Source organism: Perognathus longimembris, chromosome 1, assembly GCF_023159225.1.
Source record: "Perognathus longimembris pacificus isolate PPM17 chromosome 1, ASM2315922v1, whole genome shotgun sequence".
Taxonomy (NCBI): Eukaryota; Metazoa; Chordata; class Mammalia; order Rodentia; family Heteromyidae; genus Perognathus; species Perognathus longimembris.
Window position 1 is genome coordinate 38,961,930 of NC_063161.1, and position 25,846 is coordinate 38,987,775.

At 38.0% G+C, this 25,846-nt stretch overlaps 1 protein-coding gene across 1 annotated transcript in view; it reads right to left on the reverse strand.

The window, feature by feature from the left end:
* Hmga2 (high mobility group AT-hook 2) overlaps positions 1–25,846 on the reverse strand; it is a 126,655-nt gene that overhangs the window by 74,876 nt on the left and 25,933 nt on the right. The window lies entirely within an intron of this gene.

The window sequence follows — 25,846 nt, forward strand, 5'->3', positions numbered from 1 at the left end:
GTGTTTTATGACTTCTACTGAAGTTGTTTTTAAGTGAAAAAAATGTCAGACAGCAAAGAACATAGAACACTTTGGAGATACGTTAAATTTGTGTCTTCACTTCCTGTTCCCATCAAAATACATCTACATCTATGTGTGTGTGTGTGTAAACACACATGCACACCAACATATGTATAAATGAGTATTTTGTATGCATCTAAAACAATACAATCTACAGGCTTTGCTGTTTCATACTACTTTTGTTTCAAACCTGAGAAATGTGCATCAAAATTATGGTGCTATAATCTGTGTTTATGCAAATGATGGCATAAATTAATATTTGTCCTTGCTTAGAAAAAATGATGGGAAAAAATGTCCTAACACACTTTCCCATAATTTCTCCTCCAGCCGTGCCCATCAGAAAGAAGTATAGAGCTGGGCACTTGTGGCTCACTCCTGTAATCCTAGCTAGTCAGGAGGCTGAAATCTGAGGATCACAAGTCATAGCCATCTGGAGCAGGAAAATCCATGAGACTCTTATTTTTAACTAAGCACCAAAATTCAGAAGTTGAGCTGTGGCTCAAGTGGTAGAGCACTGGTCTTGAGCAAAAACAACTTAAGAGATAAGACCCAGTCTGAGTTTGAGCCACAGTACCAACACAATAAATAAAATAAGTAAATAAATAAAACAAAAAAGTAGGGAGGGAAGTCTTTACATATAGTTTGTTCCAAAGGTGATATAATTTGGTTAAAAAAATAAGATTCTTTTTTAGAGGAGAGGATAGGTTTGTTACAGATATACATAGGAAGGATGAAAAATCGTTTGAGAAATTGTATAGGGCTTTTTCCAAAGACAGAGGATATATTTGCAGCAGACAATATTTGAAGGAAGAAAACGGACTATTACATCTTTATCTTACCCATTCTCCCCTCTGAAAAAAAACATTTCTGGCCTGTATATCATGGCTGGTAACTGCTGTTCTATGACTAGCATGAATAAATCTTGGACTAAGTTTCATTGCCGAGGCCAGGAGTTTATCAGCAGAACCATCGCACCTGCATTCCTTGCAAGTCATTAGCTCTGGCTGCCTGGCCTGGCTTGAGCTTCTCCAGCAGAGAGCAGTGAAACACTGTCAATAAATCTCCTTCGGGGAAACCAAAGAAAATTCCAAGCTAGGAAAAAAGGCAAGAGCAAAAGTGGACAGGCCCATCAGAACGGCAGAGCTCAAACCTTGTTGCCACAGTATCACTACATAGGTTATGTATTATACAATATTATATGTTTATGTGCATTTGCATGTTACACGTTCATAACAATATCACTTAGCAGTGAGGTAGATAATTCAGAAGAAAATAACATGTGTGCATTCCAAAATAAGCTGCTTATCAGAAACCTATTATTCCTATACATTAGACCTGTATTAGCATTGTTCTTTGTTTCTTTCTTTTTTTTCTTTTCTTTTTTTTTTTTTTTTGCCAGTCCTGGGGCTTGGACTCAAGGCCTGGGCACCCTGGCTTCGTTTGCTCACAACTAGCACTCTTATTTATTGAGCCACAGCACCACTTCCGACTTTTTCTGTTTATGTGATGCAGAGGAATCGAACCCAGGGTTTCATGGATGCTACGCAAGCACTCTACCACTAAGCACTTTCCTAGCCATGTATTAGCATTATTCTTGCACAAGTAAGTTGGTGATTTTATTTTATTTTATTTTCCTTTTTAAATTTTATTGTAATGATGTACAGAGGGGTCACAGTGGGCTGGGAATATGGCCTAGTGGTAAAGTGCTCACCTCGTGTACATGAAGCCCTGGGTTTGATTCCTCAGCACCACATATATAGAAAAAGCCAGAAGTGGTGCTATGGCTCAAGTGGTAGAGTGCTAGCCTTGAGCAAAAAGAAGCCAAAGACAGTGCTCAGGCCCTGAGTTCAAGCCCCAGGACTGGAAAAAAAAAAACACAACAAAACAGAGGGGTCACAGTTATGTAAATAAGGTAATGAGTGCATTTCTTTTGAAACAGTGTTATCTACTCCTCATTTTCTCCCACTTTCTCCCCCATACACAAGTTATAAAGTTCATGTTCAACTTAGTGCTTAGTGAGTGTCACTGACTGTTGAATTGGTTCACCCTTTGTCTCATTGTTTCTGTGGTTCCCTTTCCCTTCCCCAAATGAGATCAATGTATATACAAGACAAAGGGTACGGAAATCAAGAACAGTGACCACTGGGAATAATTCAAAGGAAAAGAAAGAAAGAAAAAAAGAAGTAACTGAAAATAGTGCATAAAAAAACACCACTTGTTTCCATCTCTTGGAGGAGGTACAAAGAAGATGGTGGAAAGTTAACTAGGAACGAACAGAGTTCTCTGGGAAGAAGCAGAATTTTAGAGTCCCATCAACCTTTCTGTGTCTAGAGTCACACCAAGGAAGCCCACAGAGTGGTGCTTTTATTGTCATCGGCATCCTCACAATGTCTGCTCTTCCATCCAGCCATCTACCTTGTCAGGTACTCTTTGCTTATGAAGCAGTAAAAGCTTGGTAAAGCAACTGCAAAACTTTATATATCCACATTCTGTGAAACATTGGCCAGAGCACCACTGAAAGAAGTCTGAAAAATAAAGTGTAATGTGCCTGCAATGCCAAAGTAGAAGTGTGAATGGAGCTTCTAGGTAAAGCTATCTATGACATGGAGCATGAACTTGCTAACAGCACATCACAAAAGTGTGCATGCTCCCTAAACATCCTGCCATTGGCTGGAGTGCAAGCAGATTCTTTCTTCCTATCAACAATAGCATGATGGCAGAGAGAATTATTATTATTATTATTTTTTGGCAGAGAGAATTAGTGAGTGAAATGTTCATGTTTGGCTGCTCTTAAAGAAAACATATATTTCCACAAAAGGAAGCATGAGTATTTATGATCCCATGATGCATGGGATGATTTGACTGTTGGTGTTCCTGGATAGAAATAAATAAAAGAATGCAATACTTTTTTTAAAAAATGGAACGATATCAGAGGAGTGACCTAAAAAAAGAATCCAGGCAGAGCATTCATTTGCTCTACTGAAGTGAGAGCTAATATTCTATGTATACATCACACAAAACTTTTGACCAGTGGCTTGATCAGTTCCCATGCTGAATTTTTTTTTTTTCTGTCTTCAAAGCCCTGGGCTCAAATGCCAGCCTCTGCAGTCAGGCTGCCAAAATCTGAAGTGAAGCATGGGGCACTACACATTAAAGGGGAGAGGTCAGAATGGCACCTTGCCCGAAAAGCACACTGTTTGGCAGAGTAAACTTAGAAGAGACCGGCTAACATCAAAAGTGACCGTGTGTGTGTTACTTCAGCCCAGTGATTGGTGTCATCTGACCTTCGGTTGGAATCTCTGCTCCGTCATTCCATCTGCCACTTCTTAAAGGAAATGCCTCTCCCTCTCCTCTCCTCTTAGAGCCCCTTTCCCCAGCACCACCCAGAAAATAGAAAGCTCCAAACAAGGAAAGGACATGCAGATGACAAATAAAGCTTCAGCCAGCACACCCCGTGGCCAAGATGCCTACCACTGAGGTCACAGGCAAAGCAAAGGTGGTATGGCTAGGAAACAGCTGTCCTATGCCCACTTGAACTTCCTCCCCCTTGACTTCTCCCAAGGTTTCCATGAGATGTCTCCCATCTCTTCTTTGTTCCTTCCTTTCTTCCTTTTCCTTGTTCCTTCCTCTTTTTCTTCTTTCTTTTCCTTCATTCATCCTTTTCATTCCTTTTTCTTTCCTTCTTTCTTTCTTTCTTTCTTTCTTTCTTTTTCTTTCTTCCTTCCTTCCTTCCTTCCTTTCTTCTTCCTTCTTCCTTCCTTCCTTCCTTCCTTCCTTCCTTCCTTCCTTTCTTTCTCTCTCTTTCCTTTCTTTCTTTCTTTCTTTCTTTCTTTCTTTCTTTCTTTCTTTCTTTCTTTCTTTCTTTCTTTCTTTTCTTCTTCCTCTTTCTTTCTTATCAGTTCAAACAAGAACAATGAATTCCTCAAGCCCACAAGAATGTGACAAGGTGTCAACAAAGCCAACCAGAAAGTTGATGTATGGCCCCTATAGCCCTATAAATCACTTTGTGGCCAAGGTTACAAAGAGTGAGCTAGCAGCTCAGAGCCCAGAGTGTGAGCTCTTTCCCCCCTCCCACACTCACACCCCCTGCCATCTCCCCTGCCCCAGCTCCAGTCCCCTCACAGATGCTCACCTGTCAGCCCCTCCATCACCAGCTGACCTGTGCAAGAATTAAGACAAGCTCTTTTCCGTCTGTGGCAAGTACCGCACACGCACACTGTGGAGCACTGTATAATTTAATGTGCTTTAGGGACATGTATTTACATGGCTTTTTTGAAAGCTGTCTGGAAAGTTCTTTTTGAAATGTTAATTTCAAAGGTTTACAAATGGCAAAAACACTTGTTCTTAGGTTAAAATGTGATTTAGAAAGTTTGGACTTAAGTGATGAAATGATTTTATGGTTTCAAAAATCAGAAGCCAAAGCTAGGTGTGGTGGTTCATGCATAGAATTTCAGCACTCCAGATGCTGAGACAGGAGAATAACAAAATTTGAGGCTAGCCTGGGCTACATAGGATGACACTCTCTGTAACTTCCTCTAACATCTCTCTGTCTGTCTGTCTTTGTCTCTTTTTCATACACACACACACACACACACACACACACACACACACACACACACACACAGGAGGCCAGAAACTATTTTGCTTTGTAGTGATACAAAGAGAAATTACCAATCTAGAATTCCACTCTGGGTACTTTTTGGTTTTCTTGAAAGAAAAATTGAATATGTAATTGTATGCATGCTAAATTAGGAGGAAAAAAGGATAAACATTGCTTTATACAAAGTAACCTATGGCAAATACATAATTATCAAATAAGACATTTTCTGTCAGTTTTAACATGTCTCATTGATTTTGGGGAATGACTACACAGTGTAAATTACTAATACAAATACTCCCAAAAATAGTTCATCCAAATGATTGACTCATTGTATGGCAACTTAGAATCCATTCCTTAAAAATCATAATACAGTGTTTCTAATTTTTTAAACTACCTTGGATGCATAGTCATGCAGACTGAAATAGCTAAGTAAATAGTTCATGTAAACATTTATTCATATGCTAGACTGAACTGTACTTACTACATTCCTATACAGCAAGCTTAGAGGAAAAAAGAACCGCAAAAAGGTCATTTTGTTGAACACTGAAAACAATATGATAAAAAGTTTCAAATTCACTTGACAATGGCAACCATGGTCCGCCTGCTTGAACATGGTTCTATTTCTTCCCACAGACTATTTTTTAAAATCCAAATTTCTAAAAATAGCTGGAGTAGCAGAAATAAGCTCATGTTCTACTAACCTTGCTTTCTTCTCTAGTTTAAAGTAGTGTAAAAATAGTTCAAAGGCAACAACATGTAAAAATAAAGCAAGAGTACCCACCAAATTAGTGGTTTCAAACTGTTGGTTGGTATAAGCCTTAGTATTTATAAAAACAAAAACTGAACATGTGAACACCTCGATAGCACAGTGGTCTTCAAAATAACAAACTAATGGTTATTATTAACTGCACAATTTAGTGCCTGTTAACAGATCACCTTAGAATAATATCATTTACCCATTCAAGAACACAACTGTTCAATGACATGAAATATAGCTGGCATTGTCAACAAGCAATCAGAGAATGCACTGAGCCACTGTGAGTATTTACTGAGACGGCTTAGAAGAATGAAAGTTCCATTTGAGGTTACTATTGAATGCTACTTGTGATAAGTATTTCTTCTTGCTTTTGCACATTGATGTTCTAAACAAAATCAGTTCCACCATGGCTATAGTGACAAGCTACACAATAAGTTCTATGGCAGTGTTTCCATGGAGGAATTTTTTTTTTTTCTGATTGGATAGAGGGAAATGAAAACAGAAAGGAAGGCAAATCTAGTGATCTCCATATTATTGCAGCAAATAAAGGTTGTAGAAAGAGCTATATCTGTTTTAAACTGTGACTTTATTTTCCTGGGGTGGAACTCCAAACTGAAAATGGGAAAGAAGAAGTTGAGCCAACCATGTATGCTGTCATAATATACTTAAACATACTTGTGAAAACAGTTTTCATACAGAGATAGAGAACCATAACTGAGTGAGAACCAGGGTCATCTATTATTTCAAATGTTGTAAAAACAAGCAAGCAAGCAAACAAATAAAAATACCTTGCTCTGTCTTAAGCAGGCTAAGGGTAAATCTGAGCAGCCTCACTCCCACCCCAGGAAGCTGCCAGGGCCCCTGTGAGCCACCCTATGCCTCCTTCTAAAAGCAACTACCACAGCTTCTAGAAGGAGTCACACCTTAAGGGAGTTTCCTTCTTACTGGAAACCTTTTCTTGCATGAGAGCAGTTTGTTCCCCATAAAGAGAAGATTATTAAAATCTCCTAAATTTCATTAGGAAAGACTATATTAAACACTTTTTCTCAATATGTCTCAACAAGACTAACACCTAAGCCGAGGCTAGATAGATCAAAGTACATGCGTTTTATATACTATCTCATATACATATATACATATATTATATAATTTATTTTTTGTTTGTGTGGCACCAAGGAATTGAACCCAGTGCCTCATGCATGCTAGGAAAGCACTCTACCACTAAGCCATATTCCCAGTCCCTCAAATATATTTTATAGATCCTTTGTTTATATATTAGTTTTGGTGTCACATAAAATCGCTTTATCTTCATAGATAACAAAGGAACATATAAGGGATAAATTCTTACTGATATTCACAATTAACTGATATCAATAAATAGTCCAAGACTCAAATTCAGATTAATAGACAATAAAGAAAATTTAAAAGCCAGGCATCAGTGGCTCATGTCTTTCATCTTAGCTACTCAGGAGGCTGAGATCTGAGAATCATGTTTTGAAGCCAGCCCAGGCAAGAAAGTCCTCAAGACTCTTATCTCTAATAAACTACTCAAAAAAAGCCACAAGTGGTTCTGTGGTTCAAGTGGTAGAGCACTAGCCTTGAGCTCAAAGAGGCTCAGGAACAGCGCCCAGACCTTGAGTTCAAGACCCAGGATAGGCAGAAAAAAAGAAAAAAAAAATTATTACAAATCTGTCCTTGTTTCATGTCACTTCATTCATTCAGCAAATAGTCTTTAAACATCTAATGCTATAAAGTGTTAGGATAGGCTGTAAAGAGATAGAAAATGAAATCTCACAGATTGTTTGCTGTTAATTGCTACTTCAGCTGCTTCCAGTGTTGCTTATCTTTGAATGAGTGTGAATTTTGAATTCCATGAAGGGGTAACATCACATGTTGAACCCTGCAGAGGCCCTGCATATTATGCATATAATAAATAAACTATCAATATCATTCTTGTTGAACAATCATAGAGAAATGCAACAAGCAAGACTTGAAACAAATCCCTAATCCCATGTCTTTATTATTGACAATGACAATTTTCCAAAGATGAATATAATAAAATACAATTCAGAGTAATGAGATAGACATCACATCTAAATATATGCATACACATACACATGCATAACATGTATATATACATACTATATATATACATATATACATATTATAAGACATTAACTTTCTACCAAGTTCTTAGTTTTCAGTATGAGAAGTTAAACATTGATTATCTCTAATATATGATTTACTGGCCAGTCTCCCTGGAAGTCTCACTTCTTCTCCTTCCGTCTATTTTATTAAAATAAATAGTAACCTGCATGAACAAAAGCACACCTGATTTTGTGAATGACTATAACAAACCCTTGCTCTCCACAAGTATACAACTGTTGAGGAAAAACAGAACTTGGCCCAGGATGCACAGAGTTTAAACACCACTGAGGATAATGCAGGACTAACTGAGGGCTTCTTTGAATCAACCGAGCTGCATAAAAATTTTTCTCTCAATATATACTGTGAGAGGGAATGAAAGCTTTCGTGCCAATTGTTGCCCCTTGTGGTTTTCACAGTGCCATTCACTTCTACCATGCCTGGAATTAGAATCAACAAGGTTCAGAGTGTGGCAATAGATAACATAGCTTGGACACATTCTTTCCTTGAATGCTTTCTATTTCTGCACTGTAAATATGGGGATATATGACACATAGTCTCATGTGGAAATGATACTCAGCTAAACAATCACAGTACACTAAAATAGGCCTTACACCAGGTGTAAGAAAGGTGTCTTGGAGTCAAAAGAGGAGGTAAAAGGTCAAAAACTGAACCTTGGGAGAAGCATTTACGTGTGTGCAGCTAGGGAGAAAGGTAAAGAATGTGCCTATCAGAGAAGAGATGTAAGACAACCAATGCACATTTGGGAAGAACTGGTTGTTCTATGCTAAGCAAGATGAGAGTGTAGCGAGTGGATGGAAGGAGGCAAGACTAGAAACTAGACCTAGTGCTCTATCTACATGAGAAGTTTGGACTTTATCCCTTCGGAGAATGGCAACCATTGAGCTTTTCTGGCAGGACAGATAAGGTCTGTGTTTTGAAGATAACAGTGAAGTGGGCAATGAGCTAGGGGGAGGAGACTGGAGACCACAAGGAGGATTATGGTAGTAGGAGTGTAAATAGTTTAAGTGAGGAATGATAAGGGCCTTTGTGGAGAAAGCAGTGTGAATGGAGAAAAGATATCTCAAAACAGATGGCTCAGGCACAGCTAGGAGCAATGAATGGCAAATCTTTGTGAGTGCTGAGAGAGGAGAAAAAAGCAAGTCAAGGATGATGGGAAACTGATGGTTCTGGCTAATAAGCCAAGAATGCAGCCACTAAAATGCAAGTAATTGAAATGTAGATGTCAGGAGGCTAACTCATAGTAAATGTATGGAATAAAAATTATCCAAGAGTCTGTCTCAGATATAACCCTGGGTATGGGAGAGAGAAGCACATATGTGATCCAAGGAGCTTTCAGGAGATAGAAAACACATGAGGTCAAGCTGGGTTACTGGGGATCTATGGCGGGAAAGTAAGAAACAGGAAAATGTGGTCAATGTGACCGGTGTTTCAGCCTAGATGTCAGGATGAAGACTAAGAAGGGTTGCTTGGATTTGTTAAGTTTTTAAGCTTTTGACAACATTAAGGCACTCCCTGTGAAACAGAGACGAACAGAGTAAAAGCCAGATCGTATTAGACTCAGGAGTGGATAGAAGGCATGAAGGGAGAATGTTTTCTTCTGTATTCTGTTGTTTCTAGGCCATGTCACAAAGGCTCTGATCTACAGGGGATGGGTTGTATCACTTCCTTCTGCACAAAACCCAAGAAAGCTTTCTGAGACTATGTTGGAGCTTTGTAACACACCTAAGATTGATAGGTTATTGTGACATTAACACACCAAACAGGAGAGTTAAATATACTGCTCCTAGTCGTAGGTTATTTCACTACCCTTGAGCTTTCTAGAAGACACATAATTGGATGAAGTGTGAGCAGAGATTAAATTAGAAGAGGTTTTTAAAGACTTAGCAGCTCATCTGACATTATTCTGCAGAGATGAACTCAAAATGAACTCATAGTGGAGTGTGCCCAGCACAGGAATGTAGTAATCTCACCTAAAGGTAAAATGACACTTTCAGAAGTTCCATAGGAAAGAAATACAGTGATGGATAAAACACATTCTACCTCATTATTTTTTGGAGCATTCAAAATTCTCTGGAGAAAGAAAAAACACTACCTGGAAACAAAACTAAGAGATCCTTACTTCTATTAATGAACTTAAATTCATTTTCCATTCACACACTAGAAAGGCAGAAACATATGAATAGATTAGGAGAGCCAAAGAGACACACTAGGGCAGGTGTCCACAAAGACTGTCTGTTAAGAATCAGATGATATATATTCTAGACTTTATGGCTGGATAGTCTCTGTCACAGATGCTCTGCTCTTGTCGTTTGAGCTGCCCCAGGCAACATAGGAGCAAGTAAATATGATTATATTCAGTATAACTCATCCACACAGAAATGTGAACTTCACATTTATTGTTTTAAACAGTAAATATGTATAAACCTGCATTAGGAAATATATATTGGGTTGGTGAACGACACAGGACCTTGTTAGGTTTTCCTGGTCTGCCCTAAACATCTGGACTCAAGCAGTCTACTGCCTCAGCCTCCTGAGTAGCTGAGACTGCAGGTGCCCATAACTGGGTCCATAAATACATGTTTTAAAAAGTAATTCCTAAAGAAGAAAATGGATGTGGTAAATAAAAATACCACATAAGTCATTAGATTGTAGCTGACAGTGTGGGCTTTTGACTGAGCCTACGATTTTTCTAAATCAAATCAGATTTGGTTGGTCATTTATTTGCATAGAAAGCTTTAATGATTTTATCTTGGAATGCCCTCATGATCCATCACCCTTGTTTAGGTTCATTGTTCATATCTACCCCAAGTCAAGGCCCTAACTCACAATATTTAACTAGACTTTCTGCTCTTATTGAGGCATACTTTATTTTTTCCTGCCTCCATTGATCTGTTCTTCTCACATGGCATGGAAGGCTCTCTCCAGAAATTCCTCCCCCATCTGTTCTATTAAAATCTCATTCTTTAGGGCTCAGCTGAAGTACTGTCATCTCCTTTGTAAAGCCTTCTGTATATCAGCTACTTGGGACAAGGATCTCATAGCTCAGTGTTTATGATTTATATTTTGACAAAATATTTATAAAACCACTACCTTAAAATAATCTTATGAGGATTAAATAACAAGATGATGTTCATAATGCCCCTAACATAACATCTGACATACAATTGAAGTTCAAAACAAGCTGATACTGTATTTATACATGTACTCCTATCTACCACTAGATCATAAGTTCTTGAAGCTAAGAATCATATTTTTGTGTGTATGTGCCAGCCTTAGGGCTTGAACTCAGGGCCAGGGCACTGTCCCTGAGCTTTTGTGCTCAAGGCTAGTTCTGTACCACTTGAGCCACAGTTCTACTTTCTGCTTTCTTGTGATTAATTGGAGATAAGAGTCTCACAGGCTCTCCTGTCCAGGCTGGCTTCAAACCACAATCTTCATTTCTCAGCCTCCTGAGAATGTAGGATTATAGGCATGATCCACAGTCACTCAGCTTTAAGAATCACTTTTTATTTAATTGGACACAAATCTATTGATGACCTGTCTGCATACTATGTTAAGTGCTAATCAAATGCACTTAAATAAATTGCATATTGAACACTAATTTTTTTTTGCAAAACTTTGCCAATGCTTTTAATTCTAAAGCTAAGTTTGAGAAGGTTTGAAAAGCTGTTAAGATTTCTATAAACTTTCTGATTGTTTTGGGTACACAGAGCAGGGAATGACAAGCTTTGGAGATGAGCAGTCCTGTGATCAAGATTCAGTTTTATTATTTTCTAGCTGTTTATTTGTACAAGATACATATAATTTCTGGTACTCAGTTTGTTTTTAAAGCCACCAATGCCTTTAGTAAATTGGATTCAGAATGTGTTTAAATGCCTCATTTAAATTATCTGTGTTGTAAACTGATGCTCTAAATAGTACAGTCTTAAATGAAATGCAAATTATAGATTTTAAGTATTCATTTATAAATACAGAACTCAAGCAGCACTCTCTGGCCCTTTTTGTGTGTGGGAAAGATACAGGTAATAGAAGGTGGTTTCACTATGATCCCTAAGGAATGAGCCTATTGACAACTTCCTTTTTGATTTTCCCCTGATAGTCTCAGCCAATAGCAAGAGGGGTATATGAACTATATCACATTAGACTAGAGGTTCCACCCCCCCCATCAGGTAGAATTTTAGGAACTATAATAGCTATTATCTGTGGGGTAATTCCTTGTCATTTCCATTTCCTAGTCATTCCAGTCATCTTTCTGTGCTGCTCTTCAATCCACTATCCTATTTCTCTTATCTTGATTAGATTTATAAAGGCACATGATGTTGATAGTGTCAAGGTAGGTATATGCTGAAGCTCCCACAAAAAATTAATCGAAGCTGACTTTAGTATGGAATGAGTCCGAACCTTAGAAAACGGTTTCCTAGATGCACTCTTGTTAATATTTCCATAAAGTTCTCTATTTCAATATTTCATATTAAATTTGTCTCTGATCAAGAGTATGTAGAAACTTGGCAAAGACAATGCCTTAAAACACATAATAATAAAAATGATAATAAATTTGACTCATATGTAATATTCTTGCAGCTTGGACAGCAATAGAATTTATAATATGATAGTACTTATATTTTGGGCTTTGGCACACATTCTTAATTTACTTTTCAACCTTAAAATTCATCATTTCACTATTCTATTAAAAGAAAACCAGGTCGGGCATGGTAGAGTACTAAGCAAAAAGCTATAGGTAGGAAGATCATGGTCAGAGGCTGGTTCCCCAGCAAAAAGATCCTTCCTAAAAAATAACTAAAGGGAAAATGATTTGGGGGGAGTGTGTGTGGCTCAAGTGGTAGAGCAAATGAGGCCTTGGGTTTATACCTCAGTGCCAAGAAAAAAAGTAACCAATAAGAAGTGCTAATCACTGGGCATTGGTAGCTCATGCCTATAATCCTAACTACTCAGGAGGCTGAGATCTGATGATCACTGTTGGAAGCCAGTCTGAGCAGGAAAAGCTATGAGACTTTTATCTCCAATTAACCACCAGAAAAACCAGAAGTGGTACTTTGGCTCAAAGTGGTAAAGTTCTAGCCTTGAGCAAAAGAGCTCAGAGAAGAGGAGCTCAGGTGTGTTCAGAGTGGTGTGCAGTGGACGAATGAATCAAGACAATGTGGTATATACACACAATGAAATTCTAGGCTCCCCTCAGAAAGAATGACAGTACCCTATTTGTAAGGGAATGGAAAGATTTAGAAAAAAATTATATTAAGCCAAGTAAGCCAGACCCAAAGAAACATAGGTTTCATGGTTTCCTTCATTTGTAATAATTAAAATGTGCCTCTAAATCTACAAGTATGGACAAATGATGATAAAAAACAAAAATTACACTTGGACATGATAAATTAAACAGGACCCTAAATATTCACACAGTGAGATCAAAGGAAGATATTCTTAGAAGAGGATCACAAAGGCTCAATAGGCATGTGCATAGGATCATATAAAATGAGGCTTATGGAGCTGAGAATATGGCATAGTGACAAGAGTGCTTGCCTCGTATACATGAAGCCCTGGGTTCGATTCCCCAGCACTACATATACAGAAAATGGCCCGAAGTGGCACTGTGGTTCAAGTGGCAGAGTGCTAGCCTTGAGTAAAAAGAAGCCAGGGACAGTGCTCAGGCCCTGAGTCCAAGGCCCAAGACTGGCAAAAAAAAAAAAAAAAAAAAAAAAAAAGGCTTAATAAATGAACTCCCCGCCCCCCCTCCCCCCGCCCAAAAAAGGAAATACGAGGTTCTTGTATTTTACTTTTGTGGGCTTTTCCCCCCTGTTTTTCCCCTTTTGTTGCTGTTTTTGACTTCTGTACCTTTTATCTTATATGTAAGTTTATTTGATTTGCAGAGGTAAAGAGGAAGCACAGAAATAGTGGGACAAAGGTGAACTAATTCAGCAGTGATAATCACTAGACACTATGTTAAACATGAACTGTACAACATATGAGGTGGGTGGAGCAGGAGGGAAAAAACTGGGAGAAAGCAAGGGAAGAAATGACACTATTCAAAAATTAATGTACTCAATGCCTGACATATGTATGTAACTGTAACCCTCTGTATATCACCTTTATAATTAAAAAAACAACAACAAAAAAAATTACTCAGAGACAGGCCCAGGCCCTGAGTTCAAGCCCCATGACCAAAAAAATAAATAAATAAAATAAAAGGAAAAGCACTAATCACCTAGTTGACAACTCATTAGTATTAATGCTAGCAGTTCCATCAATTGTAGTAGGGATTTAGTGAGAGAGATCAGTAGAAATAGGCAAGGCTGATACTATCCTTGTTTTTCTGCTATCTCATGATTCGAAGATTAACTTTTATGGAGTCCTGAACCAGACAAGAACTGAGAAGAAAATAGCAATTACCTATTTAGTATCTATAAAAAGAAACTCCTGTTGCTTTTTCTCCATCTCAAAGTAAATGATGATTTGGCCACCAATGATGTGATCCATTGCCTCCGTCCTTTTCATGTTTTGACACCACCAAGACTGGATGTAAACTAAGCCCTAGATCATAATGGACCCCTATCAGGATAATACTTTTCATACTCTGTGTGTGTTCAATCACCTACCACTCAAGAAGCTCTTTGACATGGTCTCAACTCTAAGAACTAATGAAAATGGCACCTGGAGGGGGGAAATGAAGCCAGAACAAAGAAGTCAGAAACATGAGACTGTGAGGATCAGGCTTATCTGTGCTGCAGTGTGAAGAAAGTTTCAGACTCAAAGAACTTAGCAATTGTACCTGTGGTTTCCTCTTGAGACCTCAGTGTCACAAGAGTTCCTTATGCTCTCTGCAACTTTCAACAGACTTGCCTCTTTTAGTGGGGCCAGTGGCAGAGGTTCCTTCTCAGATGCAGAGATTCTTTTGTGAGCAATGTTGGATGGGAAGGACTCAGAAAAAGAGTGAACATCTTTAGAAAAAGAGGACAGATTTATAAACAGATGTTTGTGACATCTGTTCCCATTTTGTACTGTGGTGATGACAGAGTGGGAAACCAAACTTGAGTCAATGTAGCAACATGGCGCCTAAGTCTATTAGCCATTCAAGCTCTTGGTAAATATTGCTAGGAAGAGTCCAACAAACAACAGGAGGATCTTGTGATGATATAAGAAAGAGAAGTTACAGCCTGGTCCTCCACCTATTTTCAAGTTTTGTGCAGGTGACAAGCTATGTATACACACACACACACACACACACACACACACACACAGAGGCACAATCACACTCATTCAATTCTTTTTCTCACTCCTTTCAAAACTCCGCCCAAATTTGTGCAGGCAGCCTCACAGTACTGACTAATAGCTCACGCCTCAACTCTGTGTCCCCACAAGACTCATATCCTCCACTTTTACACAATTTGAACTTGGCAGAAGTGTTCTTTGGTTGATTCATGTGAGCTCAGTCCAACTGATTTGTCAGTATCATGAGGATAGAGTTTCCGTCTTTTCTTTCCTTCATGTCCTCTCAAAGCCATTAGTTCTGCAGCTTAAACATAATAAACACTCACTAAGGGAAGACTAGCCAGCCAATTCTGACGACTCTTGCTCAGATACCACTCCAAGTGTGCTGGTTCCTGGCTCTCCCTCTCAAGATTAAGTTCCTAGAAGTTCCCCTTCCTGATTAGACCTCCATATTTTCATGCTGTCTTCCTATCCCGAAACAAAGATGTTCTCAACAAAACCAGTATAGCAAAGTGTTGAACCCACAGGGGTTCAAGTTCTGTACCTCCCCAAAGTAAGTGGCTATTTCTATACAGTTTGTGCTATTGGCTAGCTAGAATCTGAAAAACAGGAAGAGTAACATGCCATAAATTCATAGGGTCAGCTTTTTATTAGTTGTGGATTCCTATCAGTTGTTAGCTAAGGAGTTTCATGCATTTCTCTTTTTTCAGAAACTCTATTTTCTCCTTTAAAAAAATATTTTGCCACTGTATTTGAAAGCCAGAGAGCCACAACGGATTGCTTCTTCTCTATACTCCACAATTTCTACAGGGAAAACAGCAGCAGAAGAAGCAATTTGACTCAAATGGGTTAAGAGCACACAATACCAACTAATACATATAGATGTGTGTGTGTTTTGGTACATGATTCACATATTTGTATGTGCATATGTATGTATATATGTATGCATGCATGTATGTATGTATGTATGTATTCCTGTATATGAAGTTTTTACTGGTAAGAATAACTGCAATATTAATGATTTGACTGCTTTCTAAACTTTGTGCTAAAGAAGGAGAGGCAAGTGAAAAGGATAGAGGTCATAGCAATTTTAATTTGAACCTTATGAATAATCATACAGCTGTCACCAAAAGAAAAGTTATAATGCATCACGTCTACTTTTCCTTGACTCTATGACACCTGTTATCATCTTTGGGTGTTGTAACTAGCCACAGTTTTCATAACATAGGATGAAACACCTAACAAAGGATACTCAGCTCCTACCTCTCTCTCCTCATTTATACCTAACATATCTCACACTGCAAGGAGGTTCCTTCTTTCCAGTGTGAGCTCTAAAAATTACAGATGGCCTTCCTCATCAAGTCCACCCAAATTATCTGATTTAAAGTAGCTTCTCCTATGGCTATGGAATGTAGTTCAGTAGTAGAGTGCTTGGCCTAGCAGGAGTGAGGTCCTGGATTGAACTGACTTCACAAAAGTAAGTAAATAATTACAAATAGAGAAGCCTCTTTTACTCCAACCCTGGAGATCACACTAATTTGGTTCACTTTTCTTCTTAGCCCTGCCTTTAATTAATGGCTTTGTTTTTTAACAGCCAAGCCATTACTTAGAATTCTGTTCTGGAATGTAAGAGCCATGAAAGTAGACTTGAACTGCCAATTAGCCCTCTCCAATATCTAGCAGACAGCCTAGTATTAGCAAGTGAAGTGTGTGAAGCATGTTAGCTGAGTGAGTAAATAGTTGTCTCTCTGTGTTCATGCTGTTTCTTTTTTTTTTATCTTAGCTATGTGAATTATTTTACTCTCTAAAATACAGGTCCAAACTCACTGAACACACAGGAATAATGTAATTATCGACTTGGAATGATTCCTAGGGTTACAAATTTTTATTCTCCATCATTTTAGACAGTCACTATAATCTGAATATAATTGAAAAATATTTAAAATGTTGTTACCTTCCCATGAGTAACTGCCCACTTTGATACTGGAGAAACAGAAAAAAATGGCACTCTAGTGCATTCTGTATTGCATTCCAGTTCAAAGTTGAAAACTTCTGAAAGCCTGATTTTATACAATAGTTCTTTTAAAGCAACAGTGATCCTATTCTCAATACATATATGCTTAATTATTATACAGTACTTTATACCTGCTTTTAGTTAAAAAGGTCACACTAAAGAATTCAAACAAAAAGACTCTAATGTGCAAAAGGAGCTAATGTGAATTAGATGGATCAAAGCATTTCTAATCACAGTTAAGATAGATAAGAAATGCAGGTCGCCAGCAGTTTTATGCTGCATGGCTGTGAATATTACACAAATAATGCCAAGGAAAACTTACTCTGCATGCTCAATGGAAACCCTGTGAAATCATTCATAGTGTGTCCTAGGTGAAAGGATTAGGTTAGTATTACAACACTGGTGAAAGATATGCAGCCAGTCCATTTTTCTGCTGTGTTGAGTATTTCCTTGTATTAAGGAAAACCATGAACAATCATAGAAAAAATACTGTTTCCTGCCAAATGCAAGGGGAATATGGACTGTCTATTACAATGGGAGTGGTAACACAATAGAAGAGCTCAAAGGGGCACAAGAAAGAGTTATCATTTTCCTAATACTCAAAATTCCATTTCTGGCTATGTAACTTTTCCCGTATAACACTAGCCAACAACACTTGGGCCACTGTCACTAAAGAGTTGGACCAAATATTATCATCTTGGCTGCTCTGTGGCATTTTTTTTTTCAAATCTCTTAAAATCCTTCACTTAAGTTTGCTTTTTCTGAAAAACACTTACCCATTCTCTGGGGGTGTTAGATGAATTTAGAATCCTAAAGTCCACAGAGTCTAAGCCTGGTTAGCAGGTTGGAATCGAAAAAGCACAATGGAAACGGGCTCTAAGTACTTAGTTACCATGGATACCACAGATATAAAGGATTCCTATGCATGGTACTCATCAACTACTACTAGCACAGAATCCCTCATGTTGCCTGGACCTAAATATGGTCATAAATGTTTACTGCGAGTACATAATATTCATGGAACTGGTCCGAGACTGCAGAGCCATAGTGCGGGAAACAATGTGTTTCCATCAGTGTTTGGGGTATCCTGTTTTCCATCTGGAGAAATCGAGGTTTTGTTTTGCAATTAGCTTTGCAGAATCAAGCATTTTTGTTGGATTGCTAAAACTGACTGCCTCATCAAAATCAGGCAGATTTTTAAAATGCAATTTCTGCACCAAACCGGCTCACCTGGAAACTGCACCTTACAAAAAGCTTGAACACCCCATGCTGCCCGTTCTGTGTGAAGGTGAGAACTCCTGAAGTCCCACACAAACTTCTCTACAAGACCAGGGAGGCTGGCAGGGTGAAGCACTTGGCATTCTCAACCCCAACCTCCACTGGTCTATTTATGTGAAAACTTCCATACCATTTCTTGTGAATGAATCACAAATGACAATGCGTTTACTCATCTGATCCTTGCCATTTTAAAAAATCTTTGAAATCTAATGATCCTTGAAGTCATGGCAATTGGTCTGAACACATGGGGACATTTTATTCTTCTTTACAGATGTTTACCTTATACTTTAGGAAAGAGGATGGAGAAAATTTCTGGGACCAGGACTTACACTTGTCTCTTGTTTTGGACTAATGGTTGTAGTAAAGCAACAGAAATGCTCCAACCTATAATGTTAATTATACAACAAAACGTTATCTCTTCCAGATGGGCAACAAGATGTCACTAGATGGGATAATAATGATCTAGACTAAGAAAAGATGCTCCCTATTTTTATTCCCCTGCTTTCCTGATTAGCATCCTCAGAACTTAGGGTTTAGCACTATTCTGCAGAAAAGTCTGACATGAGGTTATTGAACATCATGCTGCACAGCATCATCTTTGACTGTTTCCCTGAACTGACTCCAGTGAGACAGGCTACATTTTGTTACCATAGAAGATACATTTCTGACATCTGCTTCCAGGTCTACTTTCTATTTTGCAGTCTTGTTATAGGCAGTAGCTCTGCTAGTGTCATTTATATTTATATCTCTAAGTATTAGATCCAAGAGATTAGCAGCAGAAGCAATTCCTCAGGGTCCAGAAATTAATGGCATAACACAGTGGAAATACTTAAAAACAACAACTCCCAATTATAGTTTTAAGTAATCACTTTGTGAGAATGGCCTGAGGAGTCTAGCCACATAGATTATTTTTTTTTGTCCCAACTTACAACTATGTAATAAGCAGCTACTTTATAACACTGTCCTAGGTTTCAAAGAAAATGCAACACTTTTCAAGGATCTTATGAAACTGATAAGCAAAGGTAAAACACATTCAAAATTTATCAGCAAACAGAAAATGGATAAAGCTATGAGTAAGACATTAACAATGTGAACATTTTGTGAATTATTTAGTCACCAAATAGGAGACATTTGACAATGCTAGACAGGAGAATGATTGACAGAGTAATGATAAAAGAATAAACTGAAAGTGGCCCAAGAACACAAACATAACAAGATTAGGAGAGGTTGAAGCAGAACATATAAAGAACAGTCAGATTGTAGGTGAGGTGAACACACAATTTATCCACTCACACTAGGCCACAGTGCTAGCTGAAAACACACTCCCTATAAGTAAACCTGGTAGAGGAAGGAAAGAAGGGGAAAGAAAGTTGAAGGCTTGGCAAGACAAGATGTCTTAGCTTGTTCTCTATTTCTTTTAGTACAGACTGCTGTCTTATAATTTCCTATAATTTTTTAAAATCTTCCCACCATCTGACCTATAGTTGATGCTCTATAAATATGAAGTCATCTTAACTGATGACATTCAAAATGGCCCCCAGCTTCATGCCTGGGTAAATTCTGCCCACATTTCTTCGTAAGACCAAAGGTGGTAGTATTCTACGATAACCAAGACTTTCTTTTTTATGACTTTTAAGAATGCTCCTAGAAAAGCCTTTAAGAATCTATATAAAAATAATTCTATATTCCGGCTGATTAAGATGAGTAGTAGAAATACTACTACTTCTTTTAAAAGACTCAGAAAGAAAGATGATGGATATGTGTAATTCTTTGAGATGAACTTTATATAGATTTGTGTTAACGGGCTCTCCTTTTTTCAATATGTGGTATTCTTTTTTAAGCCTTGGAATGTTGAGTAACATTCTGAACACAATAATCTGTTAATTACTCTCTCATGTATCCACTATGTAAAGTAATAACTATGATGAGGCCTGTTAAATGTCATAGAAAAAAGAAATGAAAAGAGCACAGTAAATCACTACAAGACCGGGTCTCCCCTCCCCTTTCATTTCTTGAAGCAATTTATTATAACAGAAAAATTATCATCACAAAATGGAAGTCTATCCCTTTCAGACCATATGTGAATATTATTGGTAGTCAATAACAGATATTAGTGTTTCCAAACATGTCACTGAGTACAACACTTTTAAGCCTCGTCCCAAAGTAGGAGTTACTGAATCAAACTTTCTTTGTTTTTTTCCCCCCAAAGTCTAAAAGAATAGTTGAGAACCATAAAATCAGTACTAAAACATGTGGAAGACTGGCAGATGATTCAAACAATCTGACTCACACTTGTATGCATATATATTCATTTTCTTGAATTAGTATATACCATTGGAAACTGCATCAACCCATAAAAATAACTCATACACCTATTATGTTTTTCCATTTTAAGCTTATAATAGCAATAACGACCTCAGCAAAAGACATTTCCTTGGAATTAATGGCTGGCTGGGAGGCAGAGCCAAGGGCCACTGGTTCCTCCCAGCTGGTCATTAATCCTCAGGAAATGCCTGCTCCTCCATCATTATTGCTAAAGCACCATTACAGAAAATTCTCACAGTTCCAATATATGGAAATTTGAGGCTATTTTACAAGCCCATGGTATTCATGTGAGTTAATAGGCCACCACTGAGCACAGAGGACATAATTATCAAAATGACAGAAGGAAAAATACTGCTCTCTCAGGACTGTAAGATTATAGGAAATGGGGACTAGTCTTATGAGATGAGGTATATTTGAAGCTAAAAGACATTAATTTGAGGGGAGATTTAGAATCACATATATAAAAGTTAATAAAAGACAAAGCAATCCATTCCCATTACACAGTTCTAGAAATATTTTGGAAAGGTACATATTAAGGTTATATGAACATTTCATCCTAAACCGATCAAATACCCTTAAAGAGAATGAGATTGGCAAGGTTGTTTAATAACACAAAAGCTTATATCCTGCCAGTGAAGTCTAAGAACATGAACTCACCTGAGAGTGCTTAGTGAATACAGTTTTATTTTTAATTTTTATTTGAAATATGTATATAGATATCCCATTAAGTAATATATGTTTCTAGAATTTATGATTGCAGAAAAAAAATCTCCAAATTGACTGTTCATTTTACCTTAGCACATACAAACATTAAGAAGACTGAAGACAAAATAATAAAAAAAAAAAACAGTGCTGGTATTCTCAAACATAGACTTTAATTCTTTAATAAAAAGCTTTTAATGGCTTCCAAGCTAAATTAAAAGTGAAAATTAAATGTTTTCAGGTCTATTCACACCTTCTCTAAGAGGAACAAAAAACCAACTAGGTGCAACAAATAGCTTCAAAGGAAAGACTTTATCCAAAAATCACACCTCAAACGATTAGTCATTGCAATGCGTTATTGTAACAGTCCACATATGTTGGATATAATGTTTTAGATATAATGATACTTGTTGCAAATTCTCCTACTTCTGAAAATAGATATGAAGCTAAAGGGACCTGCTATGGATTAAACTGGGTATTTAAGAAGGTAAGTCTTCAAAGGCAAAAAGAGTGAAAAAGTGCAACCGTGGAGCTCAATGCACACTAATGAAAGTGAACTAAGAAGAGAAGGGAAGGAGGGACTAGGAGAGAGTGAGGGAAGGCAAGACACTGTATGAAAGAAAATGTATTTATTATCTGCCAAATAATTGTGATCCTTTTCTATATCACCTTTATAACAACAATAAAGTAAATTGCTTTTTATAAAAAGAAGGTAAGTCCTAAACTACCATCTATCTATTAATGAAAACTTTTTTTGGAAATAAAGTCATTGTAGTCGGGTTAAGATGAGGTTATCAAAGCAGACCTTAATCAAACATAGCTGATGTCCTTACAAAATGAGAAGAGACATCTAGACAACCCAGGAAGAAAACTGTGAGACAACAGAGGTAAGGATTGTAGTGTTGGTTAGAAATGCCAAGGAACATCAACACCAAAACTATGAAAAAGCATGGCACAGATTCTTGCCTAGAGCATTCAAAGAGAATACCATGTTGCCATGATGGAGGACTTCACTTACCAGAAATATAAGGGGCTAAATTTCTGTTGTATTAAGATACCCAGGCTAGTGTTATATAGAGCAGCTCTTTAAAATACCTACTGTGAGACCTAAGGAAAGAAATAACTGGCCAACATGACAAATGGAAAATCAAGGAAGGACCAGTGAGGTAAGAAGAAGCAGCTCAAAAGCAACAGTGTAGAGGTCAGGAAACCTGTCTCTTTTGGCATTAAGGAGGGTGGGTGACCTTGAATGAGACACTTCATTGCTCTCTCATGAAGAACATGAGAGGATCCCACTCGTATGAGCTTTAAAGCAAGTCTTGGCTTATTTATAGTTGGGAAAACTGAGCACCAATCAGAATGACCATGTTATATGTTCAAAATCCATCCTTTTAGCGAGAGGTATGGTTCAGTGATAGAGAGCAGCCCTAAGCAAGCATGAGGCCAGGAGTTCAAACCCAAGAACCAATAAAATTTACCATCCTAGAATTATTCAAACCTCAGTGACCAATAGCAAGACTGCTGTCAGTCAGCACAAATGTAACCTTCTGTTTCCCACTAGCCATGTCCATGCTAGCAATTTGACCACTTGTGTTTGGGCTAGATAAGGCCCAAAAAAGCCTATTATAAAGTACTATCAGCCAAATAGCCTTTTGTAATTTTCTTCTTTCAAATCTCATTATTCTATACTTCCAAGATTCTCAAAACTGTCTCCAGATGACTTGAAAATAATCTTTCATTTATATAAGATGGAAATTACCACATTTGTTTGTAACCAGAAGTTACACTAATTTTTTTGTAACCAGCAGCTATGATAAATGTCAATAGAAAAAGTGCTAGTCCAGAGAAAAAGTAGCTCTTTGTATATTATAACATAGTGGGGATTTAGGATCCAAAAGGGCACTAAATCCAAACATACCAACACATGCCTTAAGAGGTTGTCCTAATAATCATACCTGGGCCATTTTGCTCATTAGTTGTTATGATCAAACACTGTTTTCGTCATCATCTGTGTACTTACTGGTTATCTAACCAAACACTCAGATTCCAGGAGAGCCTGGTAGAATGCAAATACACCTTCACCATTGTGAAATGCTAATGTTCCCAATTTGAGCTAGTTGCAAGTCCAGTTTCTATCAAGCTGAGGTACAGGATAGATATATTAACTGGAAAGACAGATGGGCAATCTGTCTGGTCAGGGTTAGCAACTCAGCAGAGCTTTGCTTTCCCTCCCTCCCTCCTTTCTTCCCCCCTTCATTCTCTCTCTCTCTCTCTCTCTCTCTCTCTCTCTCTCTCTTTCCCTCTCTCCCTCCCAACTCCCCCATGTGTTAAGATTGCAGGATTTGTTGTTATTGTTAAGGAACATGGTGCTATCCTGCCATTATCTAGTGTAGATATTCCTAAAAGTATCAAGATAACTGGGTTCCACTATAGTTCATTGTAAAGATTGGGCTAGATGGCCAAAGTACAGTTAACAGGGCAGTTTACTCAATTAATATCTGCTCTTGTGGACATTTAAAATCGATGTGAAAGAAAGAATTTCTGATTCCTTTCTCTTGTGCTGGGAACTTGAAGCCATAGCCTACACATGCTAGACAAGTGCTCTACCATTGAGCATAGAGTCATAGTAAAACAATGCCCGAAGAGGAATAAAGGCATTAATCCATAATGTCAGCACTCTGAAGACATGTTTAAATACATCCCAAAGGCCAAACAGGTACTCAAACAGGCATCTGTTTGTGGCCTCAGGAAAAGCACATGTGCTACACTTCTAGGCCAAGTCTTTGCTTCCTGGCCTCTGAAATTGGCAGAACTCTTAATGCAGTACAAAAGCACAAGTTACTCCAGGCAAGTAATTAGCTGTGTGCCAAGCCCACCTATGATTCTGCTTGGGCTAGCCAGCACTTCCTAATGAGGGAACGAGAAAGAATAACTACACAGGCACAGACAGGACCTACAAGCCAGAACTCCACTGCAGACACTCCTCTACCCAGGCTCTTCTAATATTTTTAGAGGAGATATACCTCCTACTCCTTCTATCATCATAGAATATGCTAAAAACTTTCTAGCAACAAGCAGTCTTAAATGTTGCTACAGCTCTGAGCTATGGTGATTGATACCTAAACCTAGACTTGGGATAAAACTGTATATAAATGTACACACACACACACACACACACACACACACACACACACACACACACACAAACACAATGGGAAATTTTAATGTCACAGGTAGATTGCATTTATGAGATCATCTTCACTAAGATAGTGTATTATGCAGTATGAAATGCAGCTCAGTGGTAGAGCACGTATAACTGAGGCCTTAAGTCAAGTCCAAGCAATGCAAATAACTAAAGCCACCATTGGGGAGAAACTGGACAAAATATACAGGCATTTCTCTTTAATTTCTTACAACTGCATGTGACTCCACAATTATCTCAGGAAGGAGGATAAGGATCAATTTTTTGGAATTTAAAGAAAAAGAAGGAAGTCTAACTTTCAGACACTGGGTAAAAGAAGAAATTTTTAAATTGATAAATATAAATGATTAATCTGTCAAAAGTTCCTTTCTAACTCAATGTTCTTACCTAAAAAATTGGAAAGAAATGTGGAGGGACCTTCCAACATCTTTTGGAAAGGGTAGGTGGTCAATAAAATATAAACAATATAGGTAAAACACAAAATGTTTCTACATGTATACCCCCAACAGCTTTTTGCTTCAGGACATATATTTTCAATTGTCACAATTTTACACTTAGTTTACCAATTTTGCATTGAGTTAAAGCTTTTTAATACTGAAAGAAATTTTTATGATTTACGAACAGGGGAAGCCTAGCTGAAAACACCAATTCTCCTGTTTTAACTGACTGGAACTGTAGAGATGGCATTCTCAAATTGGTATATTCCTATTTGAGATCCAGAGAGAGAGACTGGAAAAGCAACTAAATTTATTGAGCACACACTATATGCCAAGCACTGTGCATTGAGCTGCTGGAGCAGGAAGGGTGGAACCCATGTGTGGTGAGGATACAGGCTCTTGCCCCAGACATGACATCAACACTACCACCCTGCCTGCTCCGAATCATTGACTTAGGAAGCCAGAAACCATTAAGCAAATTCAATGGCTAAGGTCACAGGCAGCCATGGAGGAAAAGGACCTCAGAAAAGCAGCATCTATGACTCCCTGATGGATAGCTGGCCCATTGTGTCTGGTCCTATTAGAATTTGGGAGGATGTAAAGTAATTAGCAATGATATTTAGCCACATTTCACTGTAGACTACCCCAAAGTCTGTACTTTGGGTCCCCTACCCATGAAACAAAACTGATTTGAGACAAAACCCCCCAGAAGATTAATAACAATGCAAACAAGTGGGAAAAGTTCATGTTAAAAAATATAAATTAAAACTGTATAGTTAAGAACTTTAAAATAAAGCCAGCCAGATGCTGGTGGCTCATGCCAGTAATCCTAGCTATTCAGAAGGCTGAGATCTTGGGATCATGTTCAAAGTAAGTCTGGGCAGCAAAGTCTATGAGACTCTTATCTCCAATTAACTACCAGAAAACTGGAAGTGGCTCTTTCCTCAAATTGGTACAGCTCTAGGCTTGAGCATTGAAGCTCGGGGACAGCAATCAGGCCCTGAGTTCCAACCCCACAACAGACAAAGAAACTAACAAACAAAAAAAGCCAATAACATATGCAAAGACTCCCTAAGTG